General features: G+C 50.1%; 1 long non-coding RNA gene across 1 annotated transcript in view; it reads left to right on the forward strand.

The window, feature by feature from the left end:
• Positions 1–25,065, forward strand: part of LOC123522229 — a 45,508-nt gene extending 20,443 nt beyond the window's left edge. Inside the window, exons 2-3 of the long non-coding RNA XR_006680515.1 lie at positions 1,916–2,043; positions 24,651–25,065. This is a non-coding gene — a long non-coding RNA (uncharacterized LOC123522229). The remainder of the gene's footprint in view (positions 1–1,915; positions 2,044–24,650) is intronic.
• The last annotated feature ends 836 nt before the right edge of the window (positions 25,066–25,901 follow it).

Genomic DNA, 25,901 nt, shown 5'->3' on the forward strand with positions numbered 1-25,901 from the left:
CGAAAATATTTGATTTACAAATAAGGAATCCTACTTCGCGGAATTTCATTTATCACGGTAGGGTCTAGAACCGATTAACCGCGATAAACCAGGGTTCACTGTATTAGTGGTTCGAAACCACCAACCACTCCTTGGGAGTTAGAGGAGGCTTGCTACTCTTGTGTGATGGTTAGAGATGATATTAACTAGACACTTCTGGGTCAGGGTTGCAGCAGAGCTCAGCCTATCAATGGCACTGCAGCCTGGTGACACCTCTTTGGTGTCATAAGCCTTTGGATATGAGATAGAAAGAGAGAGAGAGAGACCTAGCAGGGTCAAATTCTCTCTGACCTTTTGGGTCCGGCTGGATCTGGATCTTGTGTCTGGTTTCACAACCTGCTTCTGTTTGCATGGACCACCGATCCCAGGAGCCATCTGTTGATGATTGATGGTGGATGCATTTGGCTGACTTCAGACTTCTGCACCCACCAGCCTGTGCCCCCTACTGTCTCTGCTTCCCTGCTCTCCAGCTTCCACATGTCAGGGGTAACCTGACTTGTACCAGACTGGATTTACCTATTTCTACAACTATATACTGTATATACTCAAGTATAAGCCGACCCCAATATCAGCTGAGGCACCTAATTTTACCACAAAAACTGCATTAAAAATGTGCTGAAAAACTCAGTTTATACATGAATATATACAGTAAGCTATTTCTTGATATAAAGCTCTTTCTATATTCAACACATACCCGCATCACTGGTTAGTGTCTGTGGACCACCCAGCCTAACACAGCCTTCAAAACAACGGTTCTCAACCTGTGGGTCGCGACCCCTTTGGGGTCAAATGACCCTTTCACCGAGATCTCCTAAGACCATATTTCTGATGGTCTTAGGAACTGAGACACGCTCCTCTAGCTGTCTCCAGGCGGGTCCATCCACACGCAGATACGTCCACATACGGGGTCACCACAACGTGAGGAAAGGGTGGCAGCATTAGGAAGACTGAGAATCACTGATGTAAAGACTTACAGTCTCGGAAGCCCACAGGGGCAGTTCTACCTTGTCCTACAAGGTCTCTATGGGTCAGTACCAACTCCATGGCGGTGAGTGTTCTTTGGGTCAGGGAGCAGGTCTGCTCTGTAACACGAGACGACAGAATTGACTCCACAGCAAGGGTGCTAGGGGTAGCTCATGGGAGTGCACATCCGACTTTCCACTGCAACGCTACCACTGTCAAAGGTGCCGTCTTCGGCCCGCTGCACCTGCCCCTTGAATTGGCACTGCCACCACTCAAGGAGTGGATGAAGGAAGTCGCCCGGGAAGCTGGAACTTAGTTTGTTGGCTTGTCTCTCCCTCCCCCACCAGATTCTTATGCATACAGCGTGCACATTTTTATTTTGAAAACTACCAACCCCCTTCCGCGTTTGTCTCCTGTGAGCGCTTGGCTTGTGATAATCACATGTGCCTTCTTTTTGTGGGCCTGTGACATACAAAGAATGAGGTACATGTCAGGTTAGATCGAATACTCCACAAAACCGATGTGGTCCCTGACCCCGGGACCTCGCAACCCAATCAGCTCTCCAAGGATTATTCCTCCTGGTCAGTTTCAGGGACATCCCATCCCACAGAGTCTTCTCTTCAGAAAGAGGGCAAAGAACATGCAGAGAAAAGCTAAAGGAGTAGAAAACGGAGTCTGTTGAAATAGACCAAAAAAGCGTTGACGTTGTTTTGAGGTTATTGGCACTTAGGTCCTTTATAAACCTTCGCTCACTTGCTCCAAATGAGAAGGTTCACGTGGGGAATCTGGCCAAGCCCGAAATCAGCTCAGGTTGGGTAACGATCTGGAACGTCTCAGGTACTTTCTGATGGCACAGATGTGACGGGACAGAGGGGGATTCTGTGACCCTTTGTTGCCTTCTCCACAACTTTAGATGGTCCCAGCCAGAGCACCTCTTCATCAGACAGGACCAGCGGCAGTGCTGAGCACGTTCCACACATTAACTCCGTACATCTTCATAAAAATCCGACGAGAGGGGGCCTCGTGTCCCCCTTCAAAGAGGTAAGGAAACTTCAACCTAGAGGTAAGCGGACGCTCAAGTAGCTCACAAGTGTACAGCTATAGGTGCTGGTGGTGAAGTGGCAAAAGCACCCAGAGGCTCCCACCCAGCTGACTTTGGCATGACACCCCAGAGACCCAGTGTGCTTCCCATCATGCTTCCCACTCAGACAGCAAGGTCTTGTTTTCCTTTTTGTCTCCTTTGCCAAGTCCTGAGGGTCATTTTACTTATGAGTTTTGGGGTAGAAGCTTCTGGGGTGCTGAGGATAACCCTATGCTGAAGAGTAGTTATTTGTGTTGATTTATAATACTGCGTTAGCAATGCAGGGAAACCCTCACCATAGTGAGCTGAACTTACTGATTTTACATGACAGAAACATTTATTGGAAACCAACAAGCTGTAGGTGGGCAAATCAGGGGTCCAGGTGGATACCTGGCTGGGTGGCCACAGCCTAGAGCCGATGACCACTGTGGCCTGTGCCTGGGTCTGGGTAGTGGGCTCTGGGAGCTGGAGTGGGAAGGCCCAGGACTTGCCCTAACCAAAATAGAAAATGCACTCTGCGGTCCAGCTGCCCTGCCTGGTGGCACCTCTTCCCATCAGGCTCCATGCTGTCTGTTCCAGAAGCAGGGTGGGCACAGGAGCATGTGGGGGTCTGATGGTGTTCATATCTAGAAGGGGTGATGCCGTGACCCTTGTCTGAATTACCTCGTGTTCCCATAATACAGATGCCACGAGTGGGTGGCTTTTAAAGAGCAGAGTGGATTGTCGCACAGTATGGGAGGCTAGAGCTGTCAGGGCATTCGCTCTAGGGGCAGGTCTTCCTTGTCTTTGCCTTGGGTGTTCCTGGGGCGTCCTTGTCTCAGGAAATGGTCCGCCTTCCTCCTCTGTGGCTGCCTATGTGCATTCTGCTCTTTCTATGAGACAACACACAGACGTCACTTGGCTTAGGACCCATCCTGTTCTAGTAGGACCTCCTGAGCATAATCCCCAATTAGGTTAGACAGGGTTCTCTAGAGAAACAAAACCAGGACAATTATGATTTTATAAACATATAGATACAGATATACACAGCAAGAAGGAATATAACAGCCTACTAGTCCACACAGCAGTACTGAGGGCTCAGTTCAACTCACTTCCGTGAAACAGTTAATATGCTGGAAGTACTTCAACTCATGAGGGCTGCTGGGTATAAGGTCAAGGAAGCAGACAGCTGAGTCTTCCATAGAGCAATGCATGTAGTCCGGCCACAGGCAGCAAACAGCAGGGCAGGTCTCCAACAGTCAGCCAGATGACAGGGTCTGACAGTCCCCAGTCAATGTATATATCAGCAATGTGGTGGAGCAGGTCTCAAAGGAACCTCAAGCTTTAGTGACACAGTCCACCGGGTGGGTGTCCCACAGGTAGGGTAGCTCACAAGTTGAGGCAGAGAACTAGCTAAGGCAGCCGCACACTGGTCTGATCACCAGAGAGCAAGCGAAAGAGAGGCGGGGCTTGTTGAGCCATTTATCACTTTGCCCTCCAATCAAACTGTGACCTTATTAATCCCACATGCTCGTATTGGCCAGGTTGGCAGAATAAACCTACCTATCACACCCCATTTCCAAACTGGACAACATTCACCAGGACAGGGTTAGGACTTCAACATGTCCTTTCAGGGACTCACAGGCCAACCCAGCACGGCAGTCACTCATGTGACACCTGTTTTCAAAAGTTAGCAGCAGTTTCCTGTCACATAACACCTGAATTCATCCACCTAGGTTCTAAGACTTGTAATAATATGATTCCCCTCTCCCAAGGACTAAGGTGCACCTGACCCAAGCCATGGTATTTTTGTTCGCTTCATATGCATGTGAAAGTTGGACGTTGAATAAGAGAGATCAAAGAAGAATCGATGTATCTGAATTATGGCGCTGGTGAAGAATACTGACAGTCCCATGGGCTGCCAGAAGAACAAGTAAACCTGTCTCAGAAGAAGTATAACCAGAAAGCTCCTAAGAGGCAAAAGGGTGGGGAGACTTCATCTCACATACTTTGGACATGCTGTCAAGAGAGACCATTCCCTGAAACAGCATATCGCCCTTGGTAAAGTGGAGGGACATTGAGGAAGAAGACGACCCTGCACGAGGTGGACTGACACAGTGGCATCAACAATGGGGTAAAACGTAAGCACAAGTGTGAGGCCGGCGCAGGGCTGGGCAGTGCTTTGTTCTGAGGTATGTGGGCCGGTTAAGTGTTGGAACTCACTCTGTGGTGTTTAACAACGAACAACTGCCCCTCCTATGAGCATGTGTCTCGCTCCTTCCAGGGTCTCTTTCTGTGCTGGCTTCTCCTTTGTCCCACCCACATCGCATCTTACTCAAATCAAGCCCCTGGGAACAGGAGAGTATCAACCGCAGCTTCTGTAGGTCGCCCACCTCTCATCCTGGTCTTCCCAACTCTCTCCCTGCCCCTCCCAACTTCCTAGACTCCTGGTCCCTTGCTGTTCACATTTGACACTTGATTGTGCATGTCCTCTGAAGGAAGGAAGAAGAATTCACGTGGAGTGAGTAGCTGGAAGCCAAGCACTCCACGTTAACCCAAACAGTTGACACTGTATTTCATATGTAAGACAGCTGAGACGCAAAACCCCAAACACCAGAAAGCATAAACTAGCTATGATCTTAAACACAGACCACGGAAGAGCCCGATGCACCACACAGGATCGTGGAACCAAGGACAAGTCCACGGCAAAGAAAGCGGGGCATTGGTAAAAGGCCGTAGCACCCCCAGGTCCTCCCACATAGCACCCTCCCCCCAAACTCCTGATCTGATAGGATGATGGACCAGCCACTTGAAGGTACTGCTGAGGGGCCAACTCAGCGATGATACCATGAGAATAAACATGGGAAGTGTGACAGACACCTTCTCCTGAGCTCATCTTATTATTGGCCACACAGGAGACTCGGCTTCCAGCCTCCGTGGATCCGTCATTCGTTCCCTCCCGCGGGACTGAACTTGGGCCTGTTCCGCATGGCAGAGGGGTTGCAGGGAAATTCTAGACCTGGTCTTTAAAGGCATCTGCATGCTCTCCATCCTCCCTTCCCTGTCTGTGGCCACCTGGAAGGACACAATTCCAGATGGCAGCCTTATCCGATGGAGAATGGCCAACAGACCTGCATCAGAACTGAAAGAGGGATAAGAAATGGCTATTGGTTCTGTGAAGTCCCTGTAATGTCCCCATGTACTTGTTACTGCAGCCTAACCTAGTCGACCCTGACTAAACCATTGTCTTTACCATTGGGGGTCCTCCTGCAATCCAGAACAGAGCTCCCTTTGTATTTTCTATAGCACCAAGGATAATGTTCGACTTCTAGAAGTTTCCCCCCCATCCTCGCTCCCTTGCCGCCTACCCACCCAAAGCTTTCGGCATTGATGTGGATAAAGATAGACCTGAAAATCCCAGGTATAGACAGAAAAGGACTTGGAAACACCTAACACCACGACAGTCCCAGCAGCTCGCAGAGAACCATTGTCTGTTAACCTATGTCTCCTACTTGGAACCCTGGTTCTTTCCTCTGAACTCACTAGTGCGCTTCTCCTGAATCCTCAGGAAATTGGTGTTTCAAGTTTAGCAAACCAAAACATGTCAGCAAAGGTTGATGCATAAAGCTTCAGTATCAAATGTGTCTGGTGCCCGGAGAACTGAGTACGCGCAGGATGAATGGGAACCGCTCTGAGCCCACAGGCAGCACAGGAGCCCTCTGGGCCACAGACCTGCCAGGCTGTGGGGGCACTGGTGGACACAGGACCTTTTCAGCGAAAACAGGAAATGGAAGTGGGGCGCTAGGTGTCTGGGCAAGTAGAAGAAGTGAAGCCTAACAAGGATTGGCTCCCCACAGCTGGAATCCTCCTCCGGTTTATTATTTTGCAACATGTCATCCAAGCATTGCCATTTTCTCTTTGCTATCTGTGCCCCTGACAGAGACAATCCCAACGTATATGCCTCCCCTCCCCTCTTTTAAAAGAACACAATCACGGAGACCTTCCTGGGAACACAGCCACACAAAAGCACAGTCTGTGTGTCCCAGCCAGAGTGTTGACCTCAGAGGTGAGGGCGAAGAGACTTCATCTCGCGCACTTTGGACATGTTGTCAGGAGAGGCCGGTCCCTGGAGAAGGACATCATGGTCGGTCGAGCAGAGGGGCAGTGGAGGAGATGGATCGGCTCAGTGGCTGCAACAGCGGCCTCCAGCACAGGAACCATTGAGAGGCTGGCCCAGGACCGGGCTGTGCTTTGTTCTGTTGGTACGCAGGGTCACTATGGGTCAGAACCGACTCAACGGCACCTAACAACAACAACAACAACAACAACATCCCAGCCTGTAACTGTTTGAAGCCATGAGGGAGTCACCGGGCTGACACACATGGCTGGTCATCCAAAGGCTAGAGGTTCGCATCCAGCCAGAGGCACAAGAGAAGAAAGGCCTGGCAGTCTCGCGGTGAAGCAGCAGCCGGTGAGCCCTCAGGCACAGTTCTACTCTGACACACGGGGTCACCGAGAGTCGGGATCAAATTGGCAGCAACGAATTTTGGGGAACTAAACACTGATCCATGGGATATGAGAGCAAATGAGTCCAGGGTCTCCAGGACAGGGTTTGAAAGGCAGGGGCAGAACTTTCCTGCTTGCTTCCACCCATTCCACACCGTATTGTGGATGCGAAGGCAGCTCCTCCGTCTTGGGACGTTAAATATAAACCAGATCCTAGAGCTGGTGAAACGGAATTCTGAAGGCGCCGGGGCTTGGATGACCACGAGGCGTCCAGGGAAGCTCTGAACTGCCTCCGGTCACCCGTTGGAAGATGGAGTAGCACATGCAGGACTGAGAAGGAACAGGGTCCCAGGGAACGAGTCAAACCCCACGAGCAGGTGGCCCAGCCTTTATCATCCTTTACTCATCCACTGGGGTCTCTAAAAGGAGCCCCGATGGTGTAGAAGCTACACACTGGTCTGCTGCCTGCAAGGTCAGCAGTTCAAAACCACCAGCTACTTCTTGGAGAGGAAAACAAGCCTTTCTACTCCCGTAAAGAGTGACAGTGTCTGAAACTCACGGGAGTGGTTCTACCCTGTCCTATAGCGTGGCTATGAGTTGGCATTGACTTCATGGCAGTGAGTTCTGTTATTGTTGATGGTTTCTAAGCTCATGTCTACGGTTACTTGGGAGTGTGTGTGTATGCATGTGGGGTCATCAGGCCCAGTTAATGGGGGAGGAGTGAAATGCCCGGACTTGATTCAGAGATGGGCTGCTTGGCTCGTGCATACAAGCCTCAAATGGGCTGCTGGTGCCCCTTGGTTCCATTCAGGGTGGTCCTGAAGGGCAGCGGTGAAGGGTAATCCAAAGGCGTCAATTCCCCAGTCTTTCTTCTTCACGTGCAGCGTCTGAAGGCACAGGAGCCGACCGAAAACACCAGGGCACCGTAGTCATCGGCGTGACCTTTGGTTTTAAACACTGTAAAGACGTCCTTTGTAGCCGATTTGCCTAAGTACAACCTATCTTGATTTCTTGACAAGTGCTCCCTTGGATCTTGATGGTTGAAAGCAAAATGAGAGTCTTAACACCTTTAATATTTCCTCTGTTCACCAGGAGGCTGCTTATTGGCCAAGTTGTGAGGAGCATTTTCTTTATATTGAGGTACCATCCATACTGAAGACTGGGGACTTTGATCTTCATTTTCCATAAGCGAAGTTGCGATATTTTACATTGAAAATTGTGAATAAGTCTTCCTGGGATGTTTACTCAAGAGAAATAACCGTCTCTATTGCGCACACAGACTTGCACACGATGTTAACAGAGGTTTGATTCATAATAACTGAATACTAGAAACAATCCAACCCAACTGTCCACCAGCAGCTGAATGGGTGCAACATGCCATAGTTACACCGTGCTTGATAAAGCAGAGGGCAGTGAAGGAGAGGAAGACCCTCAGTGGGATGGGTGGGCACAATGGCTGCAGCAATGGGCTCAAGCTTAGGAACAAGTGGGAGGATGACAAGGACCGGGCAGTGTGTCCTTCTGTTGTGCATTGGGTCGCTCAGTCGGGACCCACTTGACAGCACCTAGCAGCACAAGTTGCGTAATAGATTCCTGTTTCGCATTGTAACAAAATGAACTAGTGCCACCACCAGCAGCAATGGATAATGCTTTAAAACACACCGAGGAAACAGTGCGGGGAACTTGTCTGGCTTCGTCTGGCTCCACAAGTGGTAAGGAGACACCTGTTCCTCATCTGCCCAAGGAGGAGTCCTGTGAAACACCAGCCAGGCATGCCTCCACTCCCCATCTCCCTCGGTCCCGTTCTGACCCCAACCACCCCACGACGGTTATTCTCCTTCTCTGCTGGGTTTGCTAATCCCTTGCCATGACCAAACAGAACTCACAGACAGTACTCAAGAGAAGGAAGTGGATGAGGGATGCTGGCATGTTAAGGATCCAGTTCTTTTGTCGACAGCACCTCTCTCAGCCATGCTGGCAGCCATGTCTCTCTCTGGGCCTCAGCCTCTCATTGCACATGCCCCTTGGCCTCTGCCTTGTTCTGTAGGCTGCTCTGCCTCACAGTCTCAATGATATTCCTCTGCTCTGTCTCAAGAGCTCAGAGCTGCAGGCTCTGCCTCTGCCACTTCATATACTGAGCTAAAGAAGCCAGACTCAAGGGAATACATGCATATAATTCCAAGTGTATGAAAGTCTATAAAATACAAGTCTAATTTATAGTAGCGGGAAAAGATCAATGGTGGATCGTTGGGGGGAATTGATTCAAATGTGACATGGGGAACATTTTCCGGTTCATTCATTCAAATCAATATTTTACATTTATTTTTTCCTTCCATTTTACATTCTATCTGCCACTCTGCCTATTCATACTCAAATTCATATAAAGGTCACAAAACTTTAGAGCCAAATCCTTGAAGTGGACTTTATTTTGTACAGTCTCACCATGTTTTGACAGAGAATTGGTATCTCCTCAATCTTGTAAAAACATCTTCTGTGAGTGAGCTTCATGCTGGGCCCATGGCCTCCCCTTCAAACCCAACTGTTGTCCCTGTGCTACTTCAATATCAAAATAGTTAAGCCACGAGTGATCATGTTTTACAGGCGGTGAGCTGTCTACAGGAGCCCCGGTGGTATAGTGGTTATGCGTCAGTTTATGATCCACCAGGTCAGCAGTTTGAAACCACCAGCCCAATCCTTGGGAGAGAGGTGTGGCTTTCTATGCCCGTAAAGAGTTACAGTCTGGGAAACCCACAGCGGAAGTTCTACCCTGTCCTCTATAGGGTTGAGGTGAATCTCCATGGACTCAATGGCAGTGAATTTGCTTTCTTCTGGAAGCTGTCTACAGTCATAGCAGCAGTAGTGGTAGAGCTACAACTGCGTTTGGGGCTTATGGCACGTGTGTTAGTCTGGGTAGACTAGAGAAACAAGTCCAGGGACACTCATAGGCGTATAAGAAAGAGGTTTATATAAAGAGCCTTTGAATATTGAGACAACATCTCAGCCCAGTCCAGATTGAGTCCGTAAGTCTGATATTAGCCCATATGTCCCATATCAATCTATAAAGTCCTCTTCAGACTCATGCAATGACATTGAATGTAGTAAGATCACAGGCCAGGGGGTGGGAAGCCTTGTGGATCCAGTGGCATTGTAAGCATCTCAGCAATGGCAGAGGTCTCCACGTGGTTTCTTCAGGTAAGGGCACTAGCTTAGTTTTATGTGTCTCGTCAGTAGACTGTCTTCCGGGGAGTGTGCAGAGAGAAAGTGTCTCCTGCCTCCAATGAGAAATACCAGAGTTCCCGGAATTCTCAGGAGAAGGCCATGTCTTCACAGCGGTCTCATTGGCTATGACCTGATTGACAGGCTAGACTCCACCCCTTCACTCTTAATCCTCTCAAATTGACAAACTATTGTATAACTACCACAGCACACAACAACTACACCCCTTGGTCTGGGGACTTTGGTGGGTCAGTGATAGAATTCTCACCTTCCACATAGGAGACTCAGGTTTGATTCCTGACCAACGCACTTCCTGCTTGCCATCACTGGTCTCTCAGTAGAGGCTTATGGTGCTAGGATTCTGGCCACATTTCAGCAGAACTTCCAGACCAAGATAGAGTAGAAAGTAAGTCCTGGAGACTGATTTCTGAAAACCAACCAAGGAGAATCCCATGGATTACACAGGCTGATGCCCCAACCAATCATGAGGTGGGCACAGGCCTGGGAGGTGTTTAGTCCTGTTTTACATGAGGGCCCTATGAGTTATGGACCAAGTCAACAGCGGCTAGCAGCACACTCTGTCTTGTACAGTCCACTGCTTTGTTAGCAGTCTCTCAGTGCAGATGATCCGTCCAGATGTCAGGACCCCACGCTTGCAGTTCCTCACATGGCAAAGCTTTGGGAAATGCTGAAAAAGCATGATAGCATGAGCTTATCCAAGAGACTGTGTCTGAAGTGGGGGAGAGGGGAATGTGCTTGTAATTTTCAGCTTAACAAACGATGAGACAATGCCTGGGAGGTTTCTGGGTGACAGCTGTCATCGAGGCAGAAAGACGCGTTTGCTGAATGCGCTCATTGTTGGTCTGCTTAGAACAACCCTGGAGTCTGGCTTCACCCCGGCAGGAGCTTTCAGGGGACCCCTTGCACTCCGACCCAAAGGGTCCTTGTTTGAAAGATGAAGTACACTACTGCTGTCCTTACAAGGAGATCTAGCTCACCAGCAGCGTGTCCTAACCACCTAACTTTTGTATGAGAAGTTAAATGGAGAGAGATGTTTGGGGTTGAATGGCTTGGCCATCAACTTCTGAATCATGTTGGATTCAGGAGAAAACGTCATGCTTCTTTCTCATACTGCTTGGGTGGGAGAGGGGTAGGGAATAAGCCCTCAGCTGCCTCAGTTGCCCACTTTGCCCAGGGAGGACCTCAAAAATGCCGCATTACTAAGCTCCCACATGTCCCCCCATCTGCCCACCATACGTACAGCCTGGACCCATTGGGTAAGAAAATACTTTGATGGAAAGTCATCGACCAAATTTAACTTGTATTCACATCGACGAGTTTGGAATCCTGCTCAACTTGAACTCCCCAAGAGGCTGCCACATGTGCTGCACATAGACTCTTGTGGGCTCCTTCTTCCTAGAACTTTGGGGCTGGGGGTGGGCTAAGAGGGAGGCAGTCCTGTAGCATTCTGCCTGCTGTCCTGTTTCAGGAGGCCAGACCTGCCGGGAGAAGTCCCTTGTCAGCATGCTGGGGTGGGTCACAGAGCTCTGCAGGTCCAGGGGCTATGACCACCTCCCTTCTCTGAAGCCCCAGCAGAGGGTCTCTCAGAAAGACTCTTTCCAGATGTCAATCCAGTGACGGGCACCATCATCCAGCAAGGGCTGGTGAGGGCAAGGCAACCACGAGGGTCTTTCTCACAAACCAACTTGGGAAAACATTGCACCCGGAGCCTCATACACTTGCTGCTTCCCACGTTGGGTAGGTTGGGGGATAGGGTGAGATAACAGGACACTTAATGCAGCGATTCACCCATGGGACAGTGGACAAGACAGCATGCATGGCCAAGCAAAAGCATGCCCACTATGGTCACTGTAGGCCCCGGTTGGTTCTCAGCCCTTAGGCTCATACCTCAACGCCAACTCTTCTACAACATCAGCTACAAACGGCCCCACCCAGCCCCTATCCCCTTGCCAGTTCCACCTGTATCCTGACAGAGGCACGGGCAAGAGATGATCAAGGCAGCCTTCATACAGCATGTCTCTTTATAGCTAGTGTCACACCGTATCATTAGTCATTCCTGGACGCTTGCTCTGCCAGCCCGCTCACAGGGACCAGGCCTTTGCTTCCTGGGTCCAGGGTCCAACACGCAGTAAACCATGAATGGCTGGCTGTATAGAAGGATCCATACCGGGGGGAGACGGCTCAGAAGAAACACACGGGAGACCTTGGAGTCTGCTTCCCACCACCTGACCATGAGTGAGATCATCAGAAAGGTTGGAGAACATCGAAATCACATTGTGGTTCTTGTTGGGCCCCAAAGAAATGGTGTCGCAGTCACGCCTGCCCCGGCGCAGTCTCCAGAAGGAAGAAGGAGAGCCCAGCCTTATCCCTCTCTGCGCCCAGAATGACTCCCACGGGACCAGAGGTCAGGCATGCCTCCACCCACCCTGCCTCCCTCCTTCTTTTTCCTCCTCTGACACCAGCTCCCCCTCCCAGAGCAGGCTGCTTTCCCGCTGGGATTGACAACCCGAACTCACGGACAACACGTACGAGGACGAAGTTGATGGGGGAAGATCACCGGTTACAAAATTCGAAGGAGACATTTCTTTCATCCGCAGCACCTCCTCGCTGTCATGCTGTCAGGCATGGCTCTCGCTGGTCCTCAGCCTTAAGGTCCCTTGGCCTCAGCCTCATTCTGTGGGGTGCTCTGGCCCGTGGCTGCCATTGTCCATCTTCCTCCCTCTTGGGGCCTCTCTCCTCTCCTGATATGGACACCAGCCATCTTTGATGAGGGGCCCGCCCGCTCCAGGAGGACCTCATGTTAACTCATGCTGTCTCTGACGACACCCTATTTCCTGAATGAGGTCACATAGTGGAGTCCCAGGGGGATGGACATTTGGGGGTGGCCCCGTGCAACCCAGGACAACCTACTTCGAAGGGCTCTGACGAGAAATAAAAGACTGAATGGGCATCAAGTCCTGCGGGCAGCATCCGGGAAGTCAGGGGTGCTCGGTGGGTGTCTGCTGATTGTCATTCCTGACACACCACCGTCGCGCGCTGTCGGGGGGAAAAAGGACATCATTCTGTTTGGGTTGTGTTTTCGTCATTTCAGTCAAGACCCTGAGTGAACCACCTCATCATCCTCTGCCCTCTCCTCGGGGTCGTCATTCTTCTAGACTTCCCCCACCCCCAGCCCTGGCTGTGGGCAGCAGCTGCCCAGGCCACCCTCCGTGGTTAAGGCCGGAGGTGGCTGCAGACGGTTCCAGGCTGCAGACAAGGCCAGCAACGGAGCCCCCACACCCTCTTTTCAGCTTATGCGTCCTGTGGGGTCTAAGGCAAAACAATAGAAAACAAGAAAGGAAAAAAAGAGTCTCAGTGGTCCCTTCCCAAAAAATGGGTGTGGGGGAAGAGGGGTGTCAACATTGGCGGAGGAGTCAGGGAGGGGAAGAAGAGGGAGGGGGTTAAGGAAAAGTTAGGAGCGGAAGAAGAGGGAGGGTTGGAAGGGGAGGGGAGGAGAGATAAAGGAGTGGAAGGGAGGAAGAGGAAGGGAGAGGTAGGGGGCAGAGGAAATAGAAGGGAGGGGGGAAGGAGAGGCAGAGGAGGGAGGGAGGAGAGGGAGCCGAGGGTCCCACCGGAGCCCGTGAGGGACATTCCGGACTGCCTTTGGAAACATTTCCAGTGACCCCCTGCTCACCCCCATAGAAACAACAGTGCTGCCAGCCTCTCCTGATCCAGCTGTTTCCACTTCCTCAACCCGTGTTCCCTGGCGTCAATTGTTGACTAGCTGCACATCCAGAGTGTTTTTTAACTAAGGGAAAACCTGGGGCTTGTCTACACCCGCCAGAAGAGCTAGTGATAAGGGGTGGAGGGGTGAGGGGGCGTCAACGACAAACCAAAGGAAAGAGCCAAAGGAGACCATGGCGTTTTCCTTCCCGTGGTGCCGGAACTCTCTTTCCAGGTCAGCCAAGGACTCTGAACTGACAGCCACACTAGCGGGGACAGCCAGGACCCGGAGTGAACGCCAGAGTGTGCCCCCACTCCATCCTGGGAGCAAGACACGTGCTGCCTTGGAAAGCCCGGCTCACGAAGGGTGAGCCCAGAGCGCGGGATCGAACGTGTCATCTTCCCCTGGCCGGGACTGCGAGGGCGGCGCGGGACACAGAGGTGTTCTGTTCTGTTGTACGTAGGGTCACGATGAGGCAGAGCCAGCTCCTTGACACCGGTCGGCATCCCGGATAACAGCTGCCAGGCTGTAGTCCCAGCCCTGTCCCTTGGGAGCCCTGTGCGTAATACACAATATTACCCAGTAACAGCCTGTCTCTGGGGAACACAGTAGACTTAGGCTTTAGCGAGGGACTTCAAGGTCCAGGGCTGTTGGCTCAGACCCACCCAGCAGTGGGTGCCTCAGAAGATAGGCTTGGTGATCTGTCCCCAAGAGGCCGCAGCCTTGAAACTCTATGAAACAGTCCAAGCTACACACATGGGGTCACCACGAGTTCGAATTGTCCCGTGGCAACTAACGGCAATGTAGGTAGCACAGGTGAAATACAGACAAACTGCATGACATAAACAAAGGCGTGTCTAAAGCAAGACGGGCCAATGACATCACCCTGTGTTTTCCTTGATGTGTGTCCTGTGGAATCCACAGTGGCTGGAGTAATCAACTGTCCTTAAAGCCCCTTGACCGGAGCAGAAGTCCCCATTCGAACACACTTGCCACCAAGTCAGTTATGACTCATAGCGACCCCTTATGACAGGTTAGAACAGCCCCTGTGGGTTTCTGAGACTGTGACTCTTTACGGGTGTGGAAAGCCTCATCTTTCTCTGGAGGAGTTCTGGTGGTTTTGAACTGCTGACCTTGAGGTTAGCAGCCCAGTGCACAATCCACCACACCCCCAGGGCTCCTCGGAAGCCTCAGAGCCACCATTTAAGCAGTAGTGCCTTGGACAGATGTTTAGCATTTTGACTCCTTAAAGAGTAAAAGGAAGTGGAGAGAAATGTATTTCTCTTCGCTTGGAGACAAGAAATATTCTTTTCAGCCTTTGGATCAACTGACATGGTTCAAGTGTTGAACTTGAACTTTGTCTTGGTTCTGAAATTCTCTTCCAATTTTTTGCCACGTGCATTTTGGAAATGCCGCGCCCTGCATTCAGTGTTCAGACAGAGCCAGATAGAAAATGGTTCTGACAATTCCTACAGAGTTGATGCTTCAAACTGAGACCAAATCCAGTGGTGATCACATCTGAGAACAAACCAGCCTGATCCCAAAGGCACGGGTGGCTGGGGGGCAAGTCCGCCAAAGGCCCTGCTGATGACAAATGTCAATTGTTCCTTAGAGATCCTTGGCACAGTCCGGGTGCTGGGGGCCATGAGGTCTTCCCTATGAGAGGAAGAGGTTCTTCACATATCAGAACAGGTGATCGAGATTCACGAATCTACTCACCTAAAGCAGTGTTCTCTAAGGGCCTACTTTGAGGCCTGGTGGCACAGTGGGTTGCTCAAGGGCTGAGAACTGCAAGGTAAGCAGTTGAAAACCACCTGCCTGCACCTCGGGAGAAAGATGAGGCTTTCTACTCCCATGAAGAGCTGAGACTGGGAAACTCACAGGGGCAGTTCTACCCTGTCCTGTAGGGTTTCTATGAGTCGGAACGGACTCTAAGGGAATGGGTGGAACCCTGGTGATGTAATATTTAAGCCTTTAGCTGCTAGCTGAAAGGCCACTGGGTCTGACCCACCCGACGGCTCTGCAGGAGTCGTCTGCTGCTGTAAAGACTACATTCTAGCAACCCCTCTGGGGTAACTCTATGCCATGAGGTCACTGTGAATCAAAATTGTCTTGGGGACAAATCATTGAGGAAGTGGACAGACTTTGGGTCTCTGTTCAAGCCCTCCCTCAATGCAAGAACACTTTGTTCTAACAACCTGGCATTCTGCATGCTCCCCTCCCAGCATAAATTCTTTAGACAAAATGGGTGCACAAGTAAATGTGGTGAAGAAAGCTGATGCCCAGCTACTAAAAGACACAGCACCTGGGGTCTTAAAGACTTGAAGTTAAACAAGTGGCCATCCAACAGAGAAGCAACAGCCCACATGGAAGAAGCACACCAGCCTGTGCAATCATGAGGTGTCAACAGGATCAGGTAACAGGTATTAGAAGACTCAAAACAAACAAACAAACAAACACATTGTTGAGAACAAGAGGGGTTGGAGCAGAGACCCCAAACCATCTGTAGACAACGGGACATCCCCTCACAGAAGGGTTGCAAGGAAGGGATGAATCAAACAGGGTGAAGTATAGCACCGATGAAACACACACTATCCCTCTGGTTTCTTGAGGCTTCCTCACACCCCACTATCATGACCCCAGTCCTGCCTTTCATTGTGGGCCAGGTATAGATAATAGCTCACGACACATGGAATCCAAGTAAAATAAATGCCTCAGGAACAGGAATAGGAGTATAGATACCAGGAGGATAGGGAGAAGGTGGGGAAAAGGGCAGGGGGTACCACTGGGAAGGGTGACAGTGGTCGATGTAACATCTGAAAATAATAATGACTTATAATTTATCAAGGGGTCACTAGGATGGAAGGGGGTGGGGAGGGGAAAAGGCGGAGCTAATACTAAGGGGTCAAATAGAATGTAAATGCTCTGAAAATAATGATGGCAACAAATATACAAATGTGTTTGATACAATTGATGTATGGATTGTTATAAGAGCTGTAAGAGCCCCTAATAAAATGATCTTTTAAAAATGCCTTGGGAATTTATATCCTAGTCAGGTGAACAGAAGATAAATAAGCAGACCCAGAAACTGTGGTGAGATGGGATGGCAGCAGAAAAATGGAAGAAGTGGCAGGGGGCGAGAGGGCGCAGGTAAGGTAGGTGGGATCCTGTCTGCTCAATGCCAGGCAGTGACTCCCTATTTTACTTGGAGCAAAATCACACACTCATCACCTAGCCTTCTCCACCATTGCCCCTGGGGCCTCGTCTCCTACGTCTGCATCTTTCTCTCAATACTGGTCCTTGCAGCTGGCAGAGTTGGTCAAAATGCTACCTCCAGAAGGCATAGGTGCTATGACCAGGGACACCCCACTGCCACCAGGAGCCTGCCTGAGGGGCTGTCTGGAGCACAGGTAGCACAGCGGGAGGCTCTGAAGAGCAGATGCTGACCCTCTCACTGCTCTGGAGCATGGCCACGAGTGAGGCGCACAGCGCACTCCCTGTGCTCTTCTGCGGGGTCCTCCTGAAGCACCGCCCACAGGGTGGGGTCTGCGGGCACACCTGCCTGGGCTCCTCTCCCTGCTCTCTTCTGCTTTCCTGTCTCCCTTCTGGGTTTCTCCGAGGAGCTTTTCCTTGACCGATGGTTTGACCCAGACCCCTCACTCCAGGAACGGCTTCTGAGAAGCCTGAGCTACGACAGAGGAGCTGGTCTTGGTCAGGGGCAGCAGCGGGGCAGCCAGTGAGACAGGAGGAAAGCAGCCGGAGATGAACGAGAGGAGGAGGAGGAAGCTTGGTCCAGGCACAGCCAGGTCTCCTGCTGGACTGGGGATGGATGCTGAGGGGTTGAAAAGGAATCGGTGTGAGGTAGCTGTCGGAGAGAGTCCGAGAAGCAATTCTCCAGGGAAACCTGGTTTAAGCGGAGGACGATCTTGAGGACTGTGGTGGTGTGTTGCCAGTCACCTGAGCTCTCCGGTGCAGACCTAGCGGAGGCAGGACGTTGGATTTGCCAAGGACCGGGGTGAGTTCACAGTGAGCAAGCTGGAGGGGCAGGGCGCAGGGATTCTGGTGGCAGAATTCTTGCCTTCCTTGTTGAAGATCTTCCTGGCCAAAGCATCTTGTGTATAGCCACCATCACCTTGTCTTCGTTGGAAAAAGACTTCCCCAACCTGCTTTGTCCAAGAGTACAGCATAATAATAATGCTGTTTACTGGCCCCTCGTGGTAGGGATTCTTCTCTTGGCCTACATCAACTTTAAACTCTAGGGAACCCCAGAGAGATGCTTCCCAGGTGTTTCATTGATGACTCAAAGACATCTGACTCTGTGGATCATAACAGGCTACGGAGGGCCTAAAAAAGAATAGGAATCCCAGCAACACATCCTGGTGTCCCTGTGGAAGCTGTGCATGGATCAAGAGGCAGGGTCCACACAGCACAAGGGTTTAAACTCAAGAGAGAGCTGCATCGGGGTTGTAGCCTCTCACCACACCTATTCAATCTATGTGCCAAGCAAGTAATCAGAGAAACTGGATTATAATGACAACTAATGTGGTATCGGGATTGGAGGAAGGTTTAATCACAACTTGTGATAGGCAGATGTGTGTTAGTCTGGATAGACTAGAGAAACAAATCCATGGACACACATATGTGTATAAGAAAGAGATTTATATACAAGAGCAACTGAACATTGAGAAAACATCCCAGCCCAGATCAAGTCCATAAGTCTGATATTAGCCCATATTTCTGATATCCATCTATAAAGTCCTCTTCAGACTCATGAGACACATGCAATGATGCCGAATGCAGAAGATCACAGGCCAGTGGGTAGAAAGTCTTTGGATCCAGTGTCATTGGAAACATCTCAGCGCTGGCAGGGGTCTCTCTGTGGCTACTCCAGCTTCTAAGGTCTGGTTGCATCCATGTGGCATGTCTTCTTCAGTGTAGTAGAGAGAGAGAGAGAGAGAGAGAGAGGTGTCTTCCGCCTCCAAGAAGGAAGCACCAGATTTCCCCGAATTCTCAGGAGAAGGCCATGCTCATAGAAGTCTCATTGGCTAACTCCAGATTGACTGCCTAGACTCCACCCCCATACTCTGAATCCTTAAATTGACAACAGATTAGGTGACTACCACAAGTTGACACAAGCGTGCTAGTGGAAAGTGGGAGAACTTGAAACACTTAATGATAAAGATCAAGGATCTCAGCCTTCAGTATGGGTTACACTTCAGTGTCAAGAAAGCCAAAGGCCCCCCCAGTGGACCCATAGGTACAGAAAAGATGGAGGTGGTCCAGGATTTGGTCCGGCTTGAATCCACAACCAATGCTCATGGAAGCAGCAGACAGGGGTCAAATGATGCCCTGTGCTGGGGAAGTCTGCAGCATTAGACCTCTCTAAGGTGTTGAAAAGCAAAGATGTTGCTTTGAGGACTGGGTGTGCCTGATCCAAGCTGTTTTCCATCACCTCCCATGCGTGTGAAAGTTGGACGCTGGCGAAGAAGACTGAAGAACCGGCGGGTCTGAATCCTCGTTGTGCGAAGACCACGGAAAGTACCAGGGCTTGTCCCTCGGCCTCCAATGTCTCCCCTGTCAGATGAATGGTCAGGGTCCCTAATGCTTTTAGTTTGCACATCTCTCTATTGACTTAGAACAGTGTCTGGTTCATAGTATATCTATTATTTAGCTCAGGGGTCCTCAAACTTTTTAAACAGGGGGCCAGTTCACTGTCCCGCAGCCCCGTTGGAGGGCCAGACTATAGTTTTTAAAAAAACTATGAACAAAGTCCTATGCACACTGCACATATCTTCTTTTGAAGTAAAAAAAACAAAACGGGGCTAAAACACCTGGCGGGCAGGATAAATGTCCTCAGCGGGCCGCATGTGGCCCACGGGCCGTAGTTTGAGGACGCCTGATTAAGATATCCATGGAGCAAGTAGCGTGGTCGGAGTGCGCTCCTCAGAAGCAAGGGTGGGGAGACTTTCTCATACACTTCAGAAGCGTTGTCAGGCGAGACCTGTCTCTGGAGAAGGACAACATGCTCAGCAAAGGAGGGCCAGCGGAGCAGAAGAAAGTCCTCAATGAGAAGGGCCGGCACCATGGCTGCATCGATAGACCTCAGCACAGGAATGCTTGTGAGGATGACGTGGGACCCAGTGGTGCTTCCTTGTTCAGCAGAGGGTCACTATGAGTAGAACTGACCAGAGGACACCAAACAGTAGATTTCCTTATGGAGGGTGACCTGGTTTTCTGAAGCCTCGCTGATCTAATCACTCATAGAACTCCTCCGGACAGCAAGTAGACAAAGATTTGCCTGGACTCTGAGAACCACAGCCTAGCCAACTTGACCCATTAAAAGTAACCACCGTAGACACCTCCCAGCCCACCCAGAGCCTCTTCCCGTCCTCACAGTGCTGCAAGGGTGGTGGTGGGGATGTCGCTGGATGTCTAACTGTGACATCCCCCCATAGGACCCAGTCCCCTCTTCTGGGAAGACAGCAATGGAGCGAGACCACGGGGACTTCAAGGGACAGGCTAGGGAGGGAAGGGAGAGGCTGGGGGCTGGTTGTCGACCCCCACTCAGCTCCATCTCTCCTTCACTGTGAGCATGTGATCTTCACAGTTTGCTGAGTTAGGTGGACAACAAAGTGATCGCCACTCTTCCCTAAACTTGACACAGCACCATAAGCAGAGAGATGCCCAACGCGTGTCATTGTTAATGATTAGGTTCGGATCAAAGCAGGCAATTCTCTCATCACAAAAGGCATTTCCAGCTATGACCACTGAAGGCAGGAACGCCACAGAACAGGTATTTATAGCAACCAGGCCCCTCTGAGCACCTGCCAGGTGTATGTGGCGGGGCAGATGGCCTTTGAGGGAGGACCCAGTGGGGTGTCAGGGTGGATTTGGCAGTCTGAGTGCTTCCTGAGAACCCTGCATTCTTATGAATGAACGCCTTGGGCCCGGGGCTGGGGAGCAGGCTGGGAGGGGAGGTGGCCTCCCGGTGACTCAGGGACCTTTCCACTGTGTCAGCAGCACTGTCCTCACTTTCCTGCTTCCTCCCCACTGGGGGCCCTGCCCCTGGAAGCACTTTTGGTTGCCAGGAACCATGGATATTAGGATACAATAAAAAAAACTGGGTGGCTACTTGACCGATGACCCACATGGCTCTGTTTTAGCACTGGGTCAGAGGTGTGGAGGCAGCATGGGCCAAAGGAAGGAAGGAACCCCCCCAGAGAGGCCTGTCCACCAGCACTCAGCAAGCCTGTGGTCAGTGGGGCAGGGACAACCTTTCTTAAAGGGCCTGTCTGGGTACAGACAGAAGGAGGGCCTACACGTTTGCCAGAAGTCTCTCCATTAAGCCCATGACTTCGTCTTCCATACTTTGGACATAGTGTCAGGAGAGACCAGTCCCTGGAGAAGGACAGCATGCTTGGTCAAGCAGAGGGCTAGTGAGCAAGAGAAAGGGCTTCGATGAGATGGATGGTCACTGCGGCTGCATCCATGGGCCCTGGCATAGGAACCACTGTGAGGATGGCGCCGCACCAGGCAGTGTTTCCTTCAGTTGTGCAGAGGGTCGCTATGGGCCGGAACCGACAATGACAAGCCCACTCCTTGGGAGTCATGCTTCTCCATGTTGAAGTGACGGCTCACACATTTGGTAACAAGGACACCCAGGCAAGGCCGGTTCCTGGAGATGCCACCAGAGAGAAAAGGGCCGGACATCAAAGCCCCTGTCCATGGGGCACGGTGGACAATGCTTTTCAAACTAGTCTCTGGGTCGGAGTGGACTGGGGCTCCCTGAGGAAGAAATCCCTGGAACATTGGCTTTCCTGGAACATCGGGGGGCTCCGTGCTCCTGTCTGCTTTGGGCAGCTTCCCAGCCCTGCCGTTCCAGCTCATTTGCTCCGATGACAGCTCTCTCTCAGCCCTGTGAGCCAGCAACCCCCGTGCCCCACCTGATGACAACAACGACCCAGAATCGTAAGGTGATGACACCTCCTATCCTCTCTCAAGCTGAGCATCTGTCTCCCACTGCCCTGACCCTCTGGTCTCAGAGTGCCACCTCTCTGCTCCCAAACAGCCCCCCACATGCCAGATGGTTGACAGATGTCCCACCAACAGCCACAGGGGGTGCTGTGTATGCACCTGAACGCACCTATCCCTGCTTCCTGTCCTGGGCTAGTCCTGGCATCCGTGTCGGCAGCACCTGTTTGCACAACCCACTCTTATCTCAGACTCTGCCTCTTACACACCTGAGCAGTTGGGAGCCTCTCCACCCACCCCCATACTTCCCCCCACCCCCCAACAAAGCGGCCACAGCTACCAGACTCACTACCAGACTGCCTGGAAGAAAAGCAAGTTTAAGCGCTTGGCTTTCGGGGAAAGAGGTCAGGCAATCTAAAGAGCAAGATGGACACCATGGTGTTGAAACAAACAAACAAACAACACGGTCAACCAGCTCCCTGGGCCTTCAGCCAACTCACATCCAACCCCGCTTCTGACACTTTCTACATGAACATCTGCCCAGTTGTCCGATCAGACACTTCTCACAGCCACCCTGTCCACGCACTCACGGCCACTCTGGAGGGCAGTGTAGAACCTCCCCTGTGGGTTTCCAAGGCTGAAACTCTTTATAGGAGTAGAAAGCCTCATCTTTTCCCTAAGGAGTGGCTGGTGGGTTTGAACTGCTGACCTTGTGGTTAGCAGCCCAGCGTGTAACTCACTGCATCACCAGGCCAGATGTTAGAATGAACCATTAATCTGGAGACTTTTGTCAAATGCCAGAAAGCACCCTTTAAATTCAAAGTTCTAGTCTAGAGTAGGAAATAAAAGCCCAGCTTTTAAAAAATTAAAAAGGGGGCATGGGAGAGGAGGAGACAGGGGAAAGGGAGCCAGAGGCCAACAAACTCAGGGACAAGGGAACAAGAAGGAATCTAAAATCAATGGTGGGGGTGGTATAGAATGCCTGGTGGGGTTTGATAAATTGTAATGTAACTGAGAGGAATTACTGAGTCGAATGAAGAGTGAACATGATAGTGGGGCAGGAGGAAAGTAAAGGAAATAGAGGAAAGAACTAGGTGGCAAAAGCTAAATAGAGAGGTATAAATAAAAGCAATTACATATGTAAATAAATAATATATAAGGATAGGGATATTGTGCTATGTACATATATTTATATGGTAAGTATTAAGGTAGCAGATGGACTTTGGGCCTCTACTTAAGTCTTCCCTCAACACAAGAACATTTGTTCTAATAATCTTACACTGTGATACTAATCTTCCCAACACGATCGATTGCTGAAGACAAAATGGTGCATAAGCAAATGGGAAGAAAGCTGATGGTGTTGGCTATTAAAAGACATAGCACCTCAGGTCTTAAAAGCTTGAAGTTAAACAAATGGCCATCTAGCAGGGAAGCAACAGAGCCCACATAGAAGAAGGACACCACCCTGTGTGATCACAAGATGTCAACAGGATCATATATCAGAAGATCAAAACCAAACAATGATTTTGATGTGAAGGAAAGGAGACCCCAAACCTGTCTGTAGACAACTGGACATCCCCTCACCGATGGGTCACACAGAAGGGATGATTCAGCCAGGGTGCTGTTTAGCACTGAGGAAACACACACTTCCTCCCCTCATCCCCCCATCAGTTATCATGACCCCAGTTCTACCTCAGAAATCCTGCTAGACCTGAGTATGCACACTGGTACAGATAAAAACTTTCGACACACAGAAGCCAGAACAGAGAAACCCCCAGAAACAGTACTGGGAATAGTGACTCCATGGCGCGGGGGAACTGATAACAATGACAGATGTATAAGCCCACCCCCACCCCCAAGGGGATGAACAGAAATGTGGGTAAAGGGATACAGTGGACAGTGTAAGATTTGAATATATATATAAAATTTATCAAGTATATATATATATAATTTATCAAGTGTCCACGAGGGTGGGAGGGAAAAAGGGAGAGGTGATGGTGATATTAAGGGCTCAAGTAGCAAGATAATGCTTTGAAAATGACAATGGCAATATATGTGCAAATTTGCTTGGTATGGTTAATTTGAGGATTGCTGTGATATCTGTACGAACCCCCAATAAAAATGATTTAAATTAAAATATATATAAAACAGAAACACAGCTTAGGAAGAGAGGAGAAAAGTAGGGAAAGAGGAGAGGGAGAGGGAGAGTGGGGGGAGAGGGAGAGGGGGAGGGGGTGGAGGGCATTCTTACGGAAACACGCACCTGCTGATCAACAGAGAGGAGGTTTTATTTTCATAATCACTGGCCACATGTTGTTCAGTCTTCCAGCATCGCCGTTCTACTGTCAGTGAGAAGTCTGCAGCCTGTCTGCTGGGTAAGGAGCTCTGATGGTGTCCTGGTGACCTGTCAGGCTGCTAACCGCAAGGTAGGCAGTTTGAAAGCAGCAGCCGCTCTGCTGGAGAAAGGCGGGCTGTCTACTCCTGGAGAGAGTTACTGTCTCTGATCTCAAAGGGACAGTTTCACCCAGCCTGCAGGGTCACGGTGAGTCCGAGGGACTCCCAGACAGTGAGCGAGGTGTGGGTCTGGTCCTTCCACGAGTGGGCCCTCGTTTGACTTTGGTGTCCATGTTCACCCAAAGGAAATGTGTTGTCCAGTCCCCACAGTCTGATTAGTCCAACAGCGACCGACCAGGCACGGCTTGTTGTTGACCTCTGCCCTCACCAGAGTCGCCTTGAGCATCAGTTACCTCTTCAAGGAGTGAAATTGCATCTTTGTTGTGAAATGTACATGTGTGTGTATGCAGTTGTATATATAGATACACAGACGCAGATATGATCAGTGCTTCTCAAACTTCCTAATGCCTTGACCCTTTCATACAGTTCCTCATGTGGTGCTGACCCCCCACCATAACATTATTTTGGTTGCTACTTCATCACTGTCATTATGCTATTGTTATGAATTGGGCGAGCCCTGTGAAAGGGTCGTTCAGCCCCCAAAGGGGTCACAACCCACAGGTTGAGAACCGCTGATATAGATTCCTCTGCCTTCAATTGTGATAAAATGCCATATTTTAAGGAAGTTTTCAAACGCTTTCAGAAAACATATCTAGTTTGAGTCTGAGATGGCAACTTGATTCTTTCATTTCATTTCATTTTCATTTTTTTTTCCAGCAAACCAGCTGATTATGCAAAGTGTAACTCTCGGGAGATTGATGAAGCATTCTGTTAGGTAAATGAAAGCCGATGTTATTCGGCTAAAGAAGAACATGGAAATGCCTTCTCTTATCACACCATGAAGACAAGTGAACATTATTTAATCACCCTCCAGGGTTGTGTGGTTTAGGTAATTTCTAGGATTTCAGGAAGTAGACAAAGCGCTCATCCCAGGCAAGTGATGAAACGGCATGGCTGTGCACAAACTCTGAAACGCACGCTAGCAACGTGAGCGAAAGGGCTTCCTGTGTCAGGTAACAAAGCAGCAGTCACTGTGGTCCAGGGGCACTTCCAGAAGAGTCTATTCCGCTAAATTTGTACCTTTATGAGCATTTGTGATGCTTCTAGCCTGCTGAAGCACCTGGTGCTGGCCTCTGTGGAACATAAACAAATCATTGTTGGTAAGTCCTCGCCAGGACATTTCTGGAACAGAGGAATAAAGGAGTCTACTGTTGAGTCTGTCTTCACCCCAAAATAATAAGTCAGATTCAGTGGTTAGTTTGGAAAAGAGCCTGGTGAAAGGCATCACCAGCAGGGTGAGGGTTCACTTTGACGTTGTTCTGCTCCCAGAGATGTGCGGATGAGCTATTTTCTTTCCTTAAGTCGTGTTTGTCATTTTTCATCTGTTTGGGAACAAAACTAGAAAATGTTTTAAAAGTCATACACGAATCCAGTTTAGTAAACTGGAGGTACTGATGTCCATATTCTCTAGCATCCAAACTGCTCTACCTGTTATGAATGTCTCCGTAGTCACCAGTTCTTGTGGGAGAAGGATGTGGCGATCTGTCTCTGTCTAGATTTACAGTTTTGGAAACCCATGGGGGCACCTCTGTTCTCCTGAGGGGTCACTGTGAGTCAAAGTGGAGTGAGTTTGATTTGCAACCATTTTTTAAGCCACTTTCTACTGTTATCAATTCATTCCCAAAAATGAATTGCAATTTTCCAAGTAAGAGAATGAAAGTGCTCTCACAGCACATAGCAGGCTGCACTTGACCCCAAGGAAACTCTGTGTGTAAAGTCACTGTCACCTTGCTGGGTGTGGCTAGCGCAGACAAAGGAAGAGCAGATGGAGCAACTGTGAGGTGGTGAACCTTAGAGAAACTGGGTCTCGATTGTCTCCCAGCCTTGGTCCCAGCCCAGATTAACAGCAGAATCAAGCTAGGAAGGTCTTACAAGTGTCTGAATCAAGATTAACAGTAAGAATCAGGT

This window comes from Echinops telfairi, unplaced genomic scaffold (genome assembly GCF_000313985.2).
Source record: "Echinops telfairi isolate 266 unplaced genomic scaffold, ASM31398v2 ScPeMD7_3533;HRSCAF=4204_0, whole genome shotgun sequence".
Classification (NCBI taxonomy): Eukaryota; Metazoa; Chordata; class Mammalia; order Afrosoricida; family Tenrecidae; genus Echinops; species Echinops telfairi.